The sequence below is a fragment of the Biomphalaria glabrata genome, chromosome 3 (genome assembly GCF_947242115.1).
Source record: "Biomphalaria glabrata chromosome 3, xgBioGlab47.1, whole genome shotgun sequence".
In the NCBI taxonomy this organism is placed as follows: Eukaryota; Metazoa; Mollusca; class Gastropoda; family Planorbidae; genus Biomphalaria; species Biomphalaria glabrata.
In genome coordinates, this window is record NC_074713.1 from 11,102,593 (window position 1) to 11,112,843 (window position 10,251).

The following is a 10,251-nucleotide window of genomic DNA, read 5'->3' on the forward strand; positions in this document are numbered from 1 at the left end:
TCTGGCCTTAATGACCGTCGGCCATGGATGAGCGGATGTATCTTCCCCTTGGAGCACTAGGTCTGGATGGAGAGTGCAAAACAAATGGACCTACGCAATCAATATCAAATGATAGTTAAAAGGGACAAAGGGCAGTGTTTTAAAGAAGATGGTCTCTGATGTGGTGCTTTGTTTTGTTTTGAAATATAATTTTACTGAACAACACAATCAGACCGTCAACATCATCGAGAAAGTTTGAATGGCTCAGTTCCGTAGTTCATTGCTACACTTTGTGAATTATGAATTCATAGTCACTAATATAGGAGTATCAGCAAAACGAATTGTTTGTTTGTATGTGTACACCAGTTTTGAGTTGATTACTTGTTTGTTTAATTTAATATTATTTAAAACGACAATGTGTAGACGCACGGTCGCACCATCCTTTTTAAAAATAAAGATACATAAATATGGATTACGGATATTTTTTTCTCACACATTAAAGATTATTGGAGCGAGAAAATAGTTTTAATACGCAAAAGAACTAAATTTAAACTTTACACCCGTTGACATGTTAAAGAACAGAGATAGAGAGAGAGCACTATGCGACATGTAGCTAGATATGAAGTCGTAGAGGTAATTCAATAACAAAGTGACTTGCGTCTATATTCGTTTTTTTTTTTAAATCTTGTCCTAGATGTTAAAGTAAATTCTCCTTGATCTACTTAGAGACTAATTCGTTTTTTGTTTGTTTTGTATATTTCAAGTAAAATTTCGCTTAAATATTCTACCCTGATAATGAGTCCTAGTGGCAAGAGACATTTTGTTAAGTAAGAAAACCTTGCATTGCACTGCCAACCTTTTGTTTTGTTTTGTTCGACCCGACCCTCATTATGTCCCAGACCCACACTGGAAAATATTTTAAAACAATTTATTTACTAACGTTTTTTTTTTCCATTTAGAGTGGGTCGAAATAAAGTTTGTATTTTTTTTTTTATTAATGAACAAATAAAATGTCTGAAGTTGCAGAATGTAAGAATTTATATCACTGTATAAAGGAGATCTACAACTAAAGTCTATGTTTAATTTGACCAAATTAATTAATCAATGATGTGAAATACATTTGATATCTCTATCACCTTCAGTTACATCACCTAAATTGATTATAACTCTATAAATGAATGTCCCCAAATTTCCGCACCTACCTCTACGTTCTGTGTCTGAGATGTCGCCATAGAATTCTTTTAATTGATGGAATGACCTGAACCATTTTTTTTTTCAACTTGCCTCACAAGGGCTCAACTATTAAACACTAACCCATTCATCTAAACGAAATTTATCATTGTGAAAGAATGTAAATAATCAAAACTCTAAATTAAACTGATATTTTAGTGTTTCGTTAAACTAGTTTTAGTTGTGATCAATAGTGACTTACGTACGTCAAATCAAACCACATGTTCCATTCTAATCAATATATACCTGTAGAGACTACTGTATCTAAAATATAAAATCCTGTGCTTCCTAGTTTAATCTCTACCAATACTGCAGAAAGGAAAGTATTTTTTTTATTAAAGGAAGCTTTAATATAATGATTGAATTCAGAATGGGAACGATCGTGTCTTAGGTCACATACAAAGGCCGCGGGACACACATATGAGACACACATGAGACACACACACATGAGACACACACATATGAGACACACATGAGACACACATATGAGACGAATAGAAAATCCACTGCCGAGAACAGACGTAGACTCAAAAAGAGAATCCAAATCGGCGAACAATGGTTACGTCTGCACTTGTTGTGGCAAAGTATGTAGGTCGCAGCTGGGGCTGCGTTGTCACGTGAAATACCTCACTCCTCATTCATCTTCGGACTCGAAGACAAAGTTTATAAAAGAGCAATGACGAGGTGCTAAAATTATTTTAATGTGGGTTCAGGTTTGTTAGTAACAACGCGAATGGTTTTATGACAGAGAGAGAGAAAGAGAGAGAGAGAGAGAGAGAGAGAGAAGGGGGGTTCATAAGACTCTAGTTGTTAATAGACTATGATGGTCAGACCGCAAGACAAACCGCGAGATGAACCAATCTCATGATGTCTCGTTCGATAATTGTCTTACCAGGCGAACATTTCTGTCAGTTATTAATAAATTTGGCATCTTTTCTTATGGTCTTGGCTGGAGTTGCCCAATTGTCTCTACCCGCGTGTGTGTATATCCGTTTGTGTGTATGTGTTTGTGTGTGTATTGAATAAGTAGCTATTACATTATCAGCATCGATCACGAAAAAAAAATGCCGTTGCGTCGTGCATTGTTTTCTATTAGATGAGTTTTCTATTAGACCAGTTATTGCCGTATCAATCAATAAGACGGTTGCATTATATAGTCTGAATGTCCACTAATCACTTGGGCAGTCCCAGCTACCACAAGATAAGCCAACACAGAACTTCCTTACCATTGCAAGCATTCGTGTTTTTACTTTCGGGTCGCCTGATAAATATTTATTTCTACATATTCGTATCGAGCTAATTTTACCCACCCGGCTATGCCTAGTATTAGTGCCCATATATCACTCAATAGTGTGTAAATATTTTCAACACAAGACAGAAAAAGGGGGGAGGGAAAATGATGTAAAGGTCATCTGTTTCTATGACCGACGGTTAACGACAATGACATGTGGCCAACAAAACAATCAACCGCCTTTTACTCTTCCCAACTAATTTGAGTTGGGTGGCGTCATAAAAATCACGAAATTCAAAATTCCAGTTTTCACAAGATTCGAACCCAAGGTCCTTTGGTTTGGAAGCCAAGAGCTTTAACACTCAGCTACCGCGTCCCACAAATTTCCAGTGGCATTAAGAAAAGTATTTGGTTATGGAAGATAAAAATAACAATGGCAATGAGGTTCATTATTTACCAAAAACAATGTCATGAAATTATTCATGTTTATCTACACCATTTTTGTTTCTTTATCTGGAAAAATGGAGAATTATATTTTATCCAGTACTCATCGTAACAGACTACGTAACACTCCCTGTGTTTATATTAAAATGTTTATATTTTCTGTTTCAATGTTATATTCCAATGTTATATTTCAAAGTTATAGTTCAATGTTATATTTGGTAATAATTGAGATAATGATTTGACTGCGTTGTATCAAGTCTTTATTTAATTACACAACCAAGTTCTGGTCATCTGCTAGTGAGTGTACTACACTGAATACGATGCAGTGGTGCTGAGAATCATGGGAATTTATTATTATCATTTTGTAAAATAACTTTTTAATAGGCTATATGTAATAAGAAAGATCTCAATGTGCACAATCTTCACTTTTCTTGTGGATTAATTGAGCAGGACTTTTTTTTTTTTTGTTTTTTACTTGGAATAAGTTTTAGCTTCCCTAGGTTTCCGAACGATGTTTTTCATTGAAAAAAATATTTTTTTTGGAGACATTTAATTATAATATGTGTGTTTAGGGAGAGAAATGAACATTGTATTAACCTACATCTAATGTTAAATGAAACATAGATAGAGGTATCTTTCTAAAGTTATATTTGCAATTTATATAACCTATACAGAATTTATCTTGTCTATGTAAGAGATATACACATCTCAGAACTTTCTCTAAGTCTGACCTTAAAACCTGACCGCATGACTTCAATCGTGGCGAAAAAAAAATCTATCAAACAAGAAAGACAAAGATTCAAGTCTTGTGAAGATTTAAGCGTCCCCCTAATCTTCAAAGAAAGCATTGGGAGTGTCCGAAAGGGATATCTTATCTTATCTTATATAATCTCTGGCTCAAGACCCCTTCCACTCCCCCATTTATCCCGGCCGTAAAACCAGTACCGGATCTTAGTAAGCAGGGCTGGATTTGAGGGAGGGCAGGCGGGACTACAGCCCCGGGAACTCCACAAGAAAGGGGGCATCCAGATTTAAAAAATATCCGAATTTTGACGGGTCAGAAACTTTTAAGTTTATTTATTTATTTTTATTATTTTTTTATTCGATTTTTACGTCTGGCGACAATGTCTTGATAAGAAGTGTACGCTTGTAGCATGCTCGGAATAAGTCAATACAGCTAGCAAGCGCCTTTACCCACAACTCAAAAAAAAAAAAAAAATATGCATATTGTTTTTTCTTTTAAAGATAGTAAGATAAAATTTAGAAGAACTCTATTTCTTTCGTCTAAACTCTAGCATCCTTTAAGATTTAAATATTTTCATTCATAAGTTTTCGAAAAATTGTATGGGCCTCCATAAAAATCCTGCCCTGGCAGACGACCAGTTTGAAAATTGTTTACTAATTAGATTATGCATGAGACGTATAACTATATTTTAATCAATGTTTAGGGAAAATAAAAATTGTCAAAACGTAATTCTTACTTAAGGGGAACACATCAATCTTGAATTGGCCCCTAGGATCTGTTCTGGTGGATTTGCAGGCGATAATTTAATAAAAAAGTATTGCATACGAAAATAACATGGTTTATATATATATATACTACAATTGTTAAGTATCATGTACATGGGTAACATGTAGCCTACTATTGTCTGCCAATTTTATATACATACATTGTCGCATACAAATTATGTGGATACAAGAATTTTCATAGAATCATTGTTTGAACCAACTTTTCTGATAAGGTATTTACTACATCACATGTTAGACCGGTCGAACGAATAATCCATACTACGAACACTTCTCGTACAAAGAAAAAGGGCGTAGCTTTGAGATGGGCGATGAGATATGAGGCTCCGACTAAGCCACAAGCTAATCGTTGAATCAATAAAACAAGCCGTTCTCTCGAGGTATCGTGGACAGAAAATTTCTATGTCTGAAAACATATTTTTTTTAGAAGTACAAAATTGTACTTTAGTGCCTCTGTAGACTCGCACCAATGCAACGCACTGATGCAACGCACTGATGCAACGAATGACATCTGGATGTGTGTTGTTTTATTAATTTGTTTCCTTTCGCTTAGAATGACTTGTTTCCTTCTGATCTCTAGACGAGAAATCTAATTTCTGACACATGACTGCGAGGAATCGTCTTCGAGATCAAAGATGAATAATGAGTGACACATTTCACGTAACAAAGCAGACCCAGTTGTGACCTGCATATTTTGCTACAACTTATGCGGACAAAGCCGAATAGATGCTGGCCCACTATAATCAATATTTAAATTTATTTTGATTTTAAGATTTAAATATTGATTATTGTAGGTTTCCAGCATTATTACCAAGTAATTTTATTAATTAATTTACAGCTAATTGTTTAGCGTCAATTAAAAAGAAAGTCAACAACACTTGCCAAATGTAAACATATTAGCAGCATCCCAAAAACTTTAGAATATTTCTTTTAAATTCGAACTTGCAAACTTCTGACTTTTACCAAAATGCACAACTTTTTGGCTTTTTAGACTATAAGAAAAGTGAGTTATATCTATTTAACAAACTTTTAGCTATCTTTCAAACCTTGAAATGGGGCGGATCTATAGAGCTAATATTCTATGCCGAGTCTTATTTCACGGATAAAATAGTTCTTTTCTTTGTCTTCTCAAGGCTGGCAAATACTAGATGGGATTGATAATATGCTATCGTTGAAAAAATAGAACATATTTACTTATTTTGAGAACTTTACCGATTGATCGTGAATTTGTATTTTTTTTAAATAAATTAATATTTCTAAAAGTTCAGATTCGATACACATTAATATATTTTATACTTTGTACTCTAAAAAAATTATATATCTATGCATATATATATTATATATTGTATTTTATTCTATTTATTAATTTTTAGAATCATGACATAGGCAAGTTATTGAATGACTGCTGCTGAAAACTATTTAGGTAAAATATTCCTTATACTAATAAATCTTCTTTGTCTCTATTAACATCCAGGAGCATATTTCTGCAACTGAATAAAAAATGTACATATGTAATCACGCCACGAGATACGAGACTCTAGAGCTGACAGCTTCTATGTCTATCTCTTAGTATTATATCGATGTGTAGAGACACAGAACATATCATCCTACTAAAGTCATGCTCTATTTAATGTCCTGATAACTCAGCAGTTTACAGGCCTCCTGGTCATTCACGAATAGTTAGGGCTTAGTGCATTGCTGACACAACAAATGTCATAGGCCATCCTGTCCGCTTTTATCAGTGACTCTATGAATGCATGGTTTGGCCTTGTAGGAGCGTGTGGCCCAGGTGTGTCGCTTCAGTGTGTCGCCGAGGTGTAGATAACAAGGGAGCCCATCCTTCTCCAGCACACGCTAACAGTCAACGAATGTGTAAGTCATTTGACTTAAGTCAACACAGTCTATCTATAGGATGAACAGCGGTATTTGGACAGTGGCCATGGCATTGAAATTTGACCGCGAGATGGTAGCCTGGTGTAAATACGATACGTATGAGACGGGCTACTTTAGCCTTGGCCACTTTGTAAACCATATCTCATGTCTAAGTTCATATGTTGATCGATGCTACACATGCCCACCCGAACATTATCTGATCAATTAACAATCACTTCACCAGGAATGTATTTTTCTGAGTAGTTCTACATAATAATGGACTTTATACAACTCAAATTCAGAGCCCGCTCCTTGCAGCGAAAATCATCTCTGGGTGAACAAACATTTCAAATAACATTTTTTTTAAAAAAAGGTCTCGCTAATTACCAAACCACACCATGACATTGACAAGATTGTTCTTTATTAAATTTATTTTCTTCTCATTCTTCACAGAGGAAACAATAAATTCTAATTTTTGATTTTACGAATGAAGCTTTTTGTCTTTCTCGCGATTCGTTTTTAATATCAAATTTACCCAACGAGAAAATGGGATCGATTTTATGCAGTCCTCGTAACATTCAATTTTCAACTATTAATGTAATGAAAGATAGATCTGTACCGGTGTGTAAAGTTTGTTATTGCTTATTAAGACGACTTATGCATATGTAATTGTAAGTGGCATTTCTGTTTCATGTATACTGCATTTCATAATGAAAGACATAGGCCTACAACTATTTACACACAAACAACAAAGGGTAAACTTTTAAAACCAACAACTTATTTTCAATATAAATACATTTCTCCAATAAAGCAATAAATGTGTGGCCTCCAAACTTAGACCAAAACAAAGCCGCATCATGACAAGCTTCTCTAGTCTTTATTTCTGTGTCCACATCACTTTGACACACAACCAAGATGGACGACAGGGGCAAATATTGACACAGTATTGTACACTTTCACTAACTGTATTAACCCTGCATTCACTACCAGACACGAGTAGACCAATTACTAAGTGTGGTACCAAGAGACGCCCTCGAATAAGTTCAGGAATCAATGTCTTCCGGCTGAGTTCTCCCTGACTGACGTCTCACGTGCTTGGTATTTACATTAGAGCACTGCAAGCCGGTCCAATGAGCATTGTCCCCCAGTTGGAACACAATCTAATCTCTGGCTTAAAAGCGTGAACAGGGAGCAGGGGGGACTCGGGGCGCTAGTCAATGCGGCATATGTTTGTTATTGATGTATCCGCATACAGTGTAAAGAAAACTAATTAAGACGAGGGCGGCCGAGATTTATCATTGTTAGTGATCTACATCGCCCAGGCTTTATTTGATGAGTTCAAATCATAGTGAATACACATATGTACAGATATAAATAGGCCTTTGTTCAATAGTTTGATATTAAAAAAATTGTACATATCGAGAAAAAAAACAACAACATGTTTACACATTTATTTCCATTCTACAATGCTTACGTCGGGGTGTATTAACAGAATAGCTTGCAACGCTGCCTAATAATGAGGCTAATATTGTAGAGTTTTTTTAGTACAATAAATCTGAATTCTGCTATAAAGTGTTCAACTCACCAAACAACATCGGTCGGCAATAGTTTACCGGTTAAAATAAATGTTTACTCTGGACACAAAGATGGGGGGGGGGTGGAGGGAAGCCAGAATTTCTTATTTGTTTCTCCAACAATCATTTGTTTTCTTTGTTTGTTTGTTTTTTAACAATTAAAAAAAAATTAAAATATCTTAGTATTTATTTTGAAAACCAAACACAAAAGCTCTTTTAGATCTCAGAGCCTAAAGAGGCAGACTCTACAAATAATAAAACCCAAACTATAAGGCAATATGCATTATAGTTGAGCAGGGCACAAAATTGGTCACTTAAATATTAAATCTACGACCGTGTTAAGTTTTACATTCATTTTTATTTATTTGTTTAAAATATATTTGTTTATTTTAGTTTTTGATATATACAGTAAGCAAGGAAGGTTTTATTGCTATTATTATTTTTAATTTCATTTGGTTTCGGGTCTTAAGAGTTCCTACTAACAAACGAAAAATACTCAACAGACATTATGGTTTGGACCGTATAGGCTAACTGGTCGTGTGGAGGGATAGACTCTTCGGACTGTCATCAAAATAGTAGAGTTCGAACCCTCCCTCCGGCAGGTGAGTTTAGCCGAGGACGTAATAATCTTAATTTCTAAAGGAAAAGGTTTGAAACCTATGAAACAAAACAATGTGATAGACTGGATAAGTTGTTAGATCTACAGGGAATATTCCATTTATTTCTTCAAATGCGAAATCTTGATTACAATTCTATTTAAAGAGGACACGACTTATCATTGGGACCATATTATGTCTTATAATTTGTAAAGTATGTTAAACGCCTGAAATACTACCAGAGTTACTATTGAACATATAAAGTGGTACTTACATGAATAATGAATGCAACAAGAATCCATAAGTCCAATTAGAGTAGGCACATTAAAACCACACTGTAAGAAAGCTACCTAAGTTGGCCCACTGAAAGCGGTACATTTTAATATAGAATTAGATCTATCTTCGGTAGCACCATTCCATAATATACTAAGCGATTACCAAAAAAGAGGGTCTCTCTGTGAATTTTACTTGTGATCGAATTCATAAACATGAAATATACTCCAGAAGGTAGTTTGTTAAACCAAGCAACGCCGCGATTGATAATCACTAAAACTGGACAGCCGACCACTTGAAAAGTGTGTAAGGTCAGAAGGCTAATTTGAAAAAAAAACTGAAATAATAATAATAATAGAAGATATCGTATCTGCACAAGTATCACTGACCGTGAATGAGAGCTTCAAACTTAGAGACTTGAAACTCTACACTTGAACTACTGGACAGCTTTTGGAGAAGTATCTCAAGACATCGCGAACCAACCAAAGGCAGCAGATAGAGGAGAACCCTTTGTCGAGCTGTGCATTCACCCGGAGTAATCCCCCCTGGTGCCTGACGAATCAAGACACATTGGGGCTGAAGTCCATTGGCACAAGAAGCAGACGAGAGAGGACACAGGAGGGAGGGGAGGGTGCTTGAGGAGATGAGGAGGAGGGAAAGACACCGGAGGGTAACACTCTGAGCTGGTCCTGGACTGCGAGCCTTATCGACCTGGCTGCAGCCCCGCCCACTTCTACCCGGCTGCGATTGGACGTCGGAGAGCGGGGTGTTTGGAGTGGATGACTCCCAGGCCCTGAGAGGTTTTTGAGTGACGTCTGTAACAGCCAATGAGAGGGACTTGTGGTGACGTTCAAGCGTGCTCAACAACTTGTCATCATCGTGGAGTCTTCAAACTCGTCTTGTCTTATTTACCCGCAAGATTCGTGTTTTGAAATAATCACAGATAGAGAAAAAAAAAAGAAAAGAAAGAAGCCATCACAAGAGAAGAAACATTTAAAAAGAGAAAGAATGGGACAACAAAAAAACTTGAGAAAAGAGATGTCTTAGTGTGTCGTGTCTTTGTCTACGCACTCATCACTGTATTCATCTGACTATTCTAATCTTGACATTTGCCGTTGTGTATTTCTCTGTATGTGTGAGGGGCAACTGCTGCTCAACGATGGGCAACTGAAGAGCAGCTAAATTAGAGTAGAATGATATTGGCGCAATCATTTGTCACACAAGTTTTAGCTTTTTTTTTTCTTCTTTCTGATAAATAAAATGTCTAGATTTAGTTCATTGGTGTCCGACCTTTTTATGTTTAGTTTAGAGCTTCTAGGGGCCATAGTTAGATCTAAGAGCCAAAGTTAGGTCTAGGGGGCCATACAGATTTAAGACACACTTGTCACGGGAAATCATTGAATCCACTGTAAAGGAGCGGCTTCAGTATGCAAAGTGGTCACAGGATACGAGGGTCGAATATCTCTACAATACGGACCAGATATGTCCAGCTAAGTGTACATTATTGGTCTTAGAACAAGAAACA

General features: G+C 35.9%; 1 protein-coding gene across 2 annotated transcripts in view; it reads right to left on the reverse strand.

Annotated features, from left to right (window-relative positions):
• Positions 1-9,264, reverse strand: part of LOC106055366 (homeobox protein Nkx-2.1-like) — a 49,082-nt gene extending 39,818 nt beyond the window's left edge. Inside the window, exon 1 of one of the 2 annotated variants that reach the window (XM_013211588.2) lies at positions 9,116-9,264. The gene's annotated coding sequence lies outside the window, so the exon portion shown is untranslated. Of the gene's footprint in view, positions 1-8,727 lie in introns of both variants that reach the window. The other variant, XM_056023371.1, reaches the window with a different exon arrangement.
• Positions 9,265-10,251: the final 987 nt, after the last annotated feature.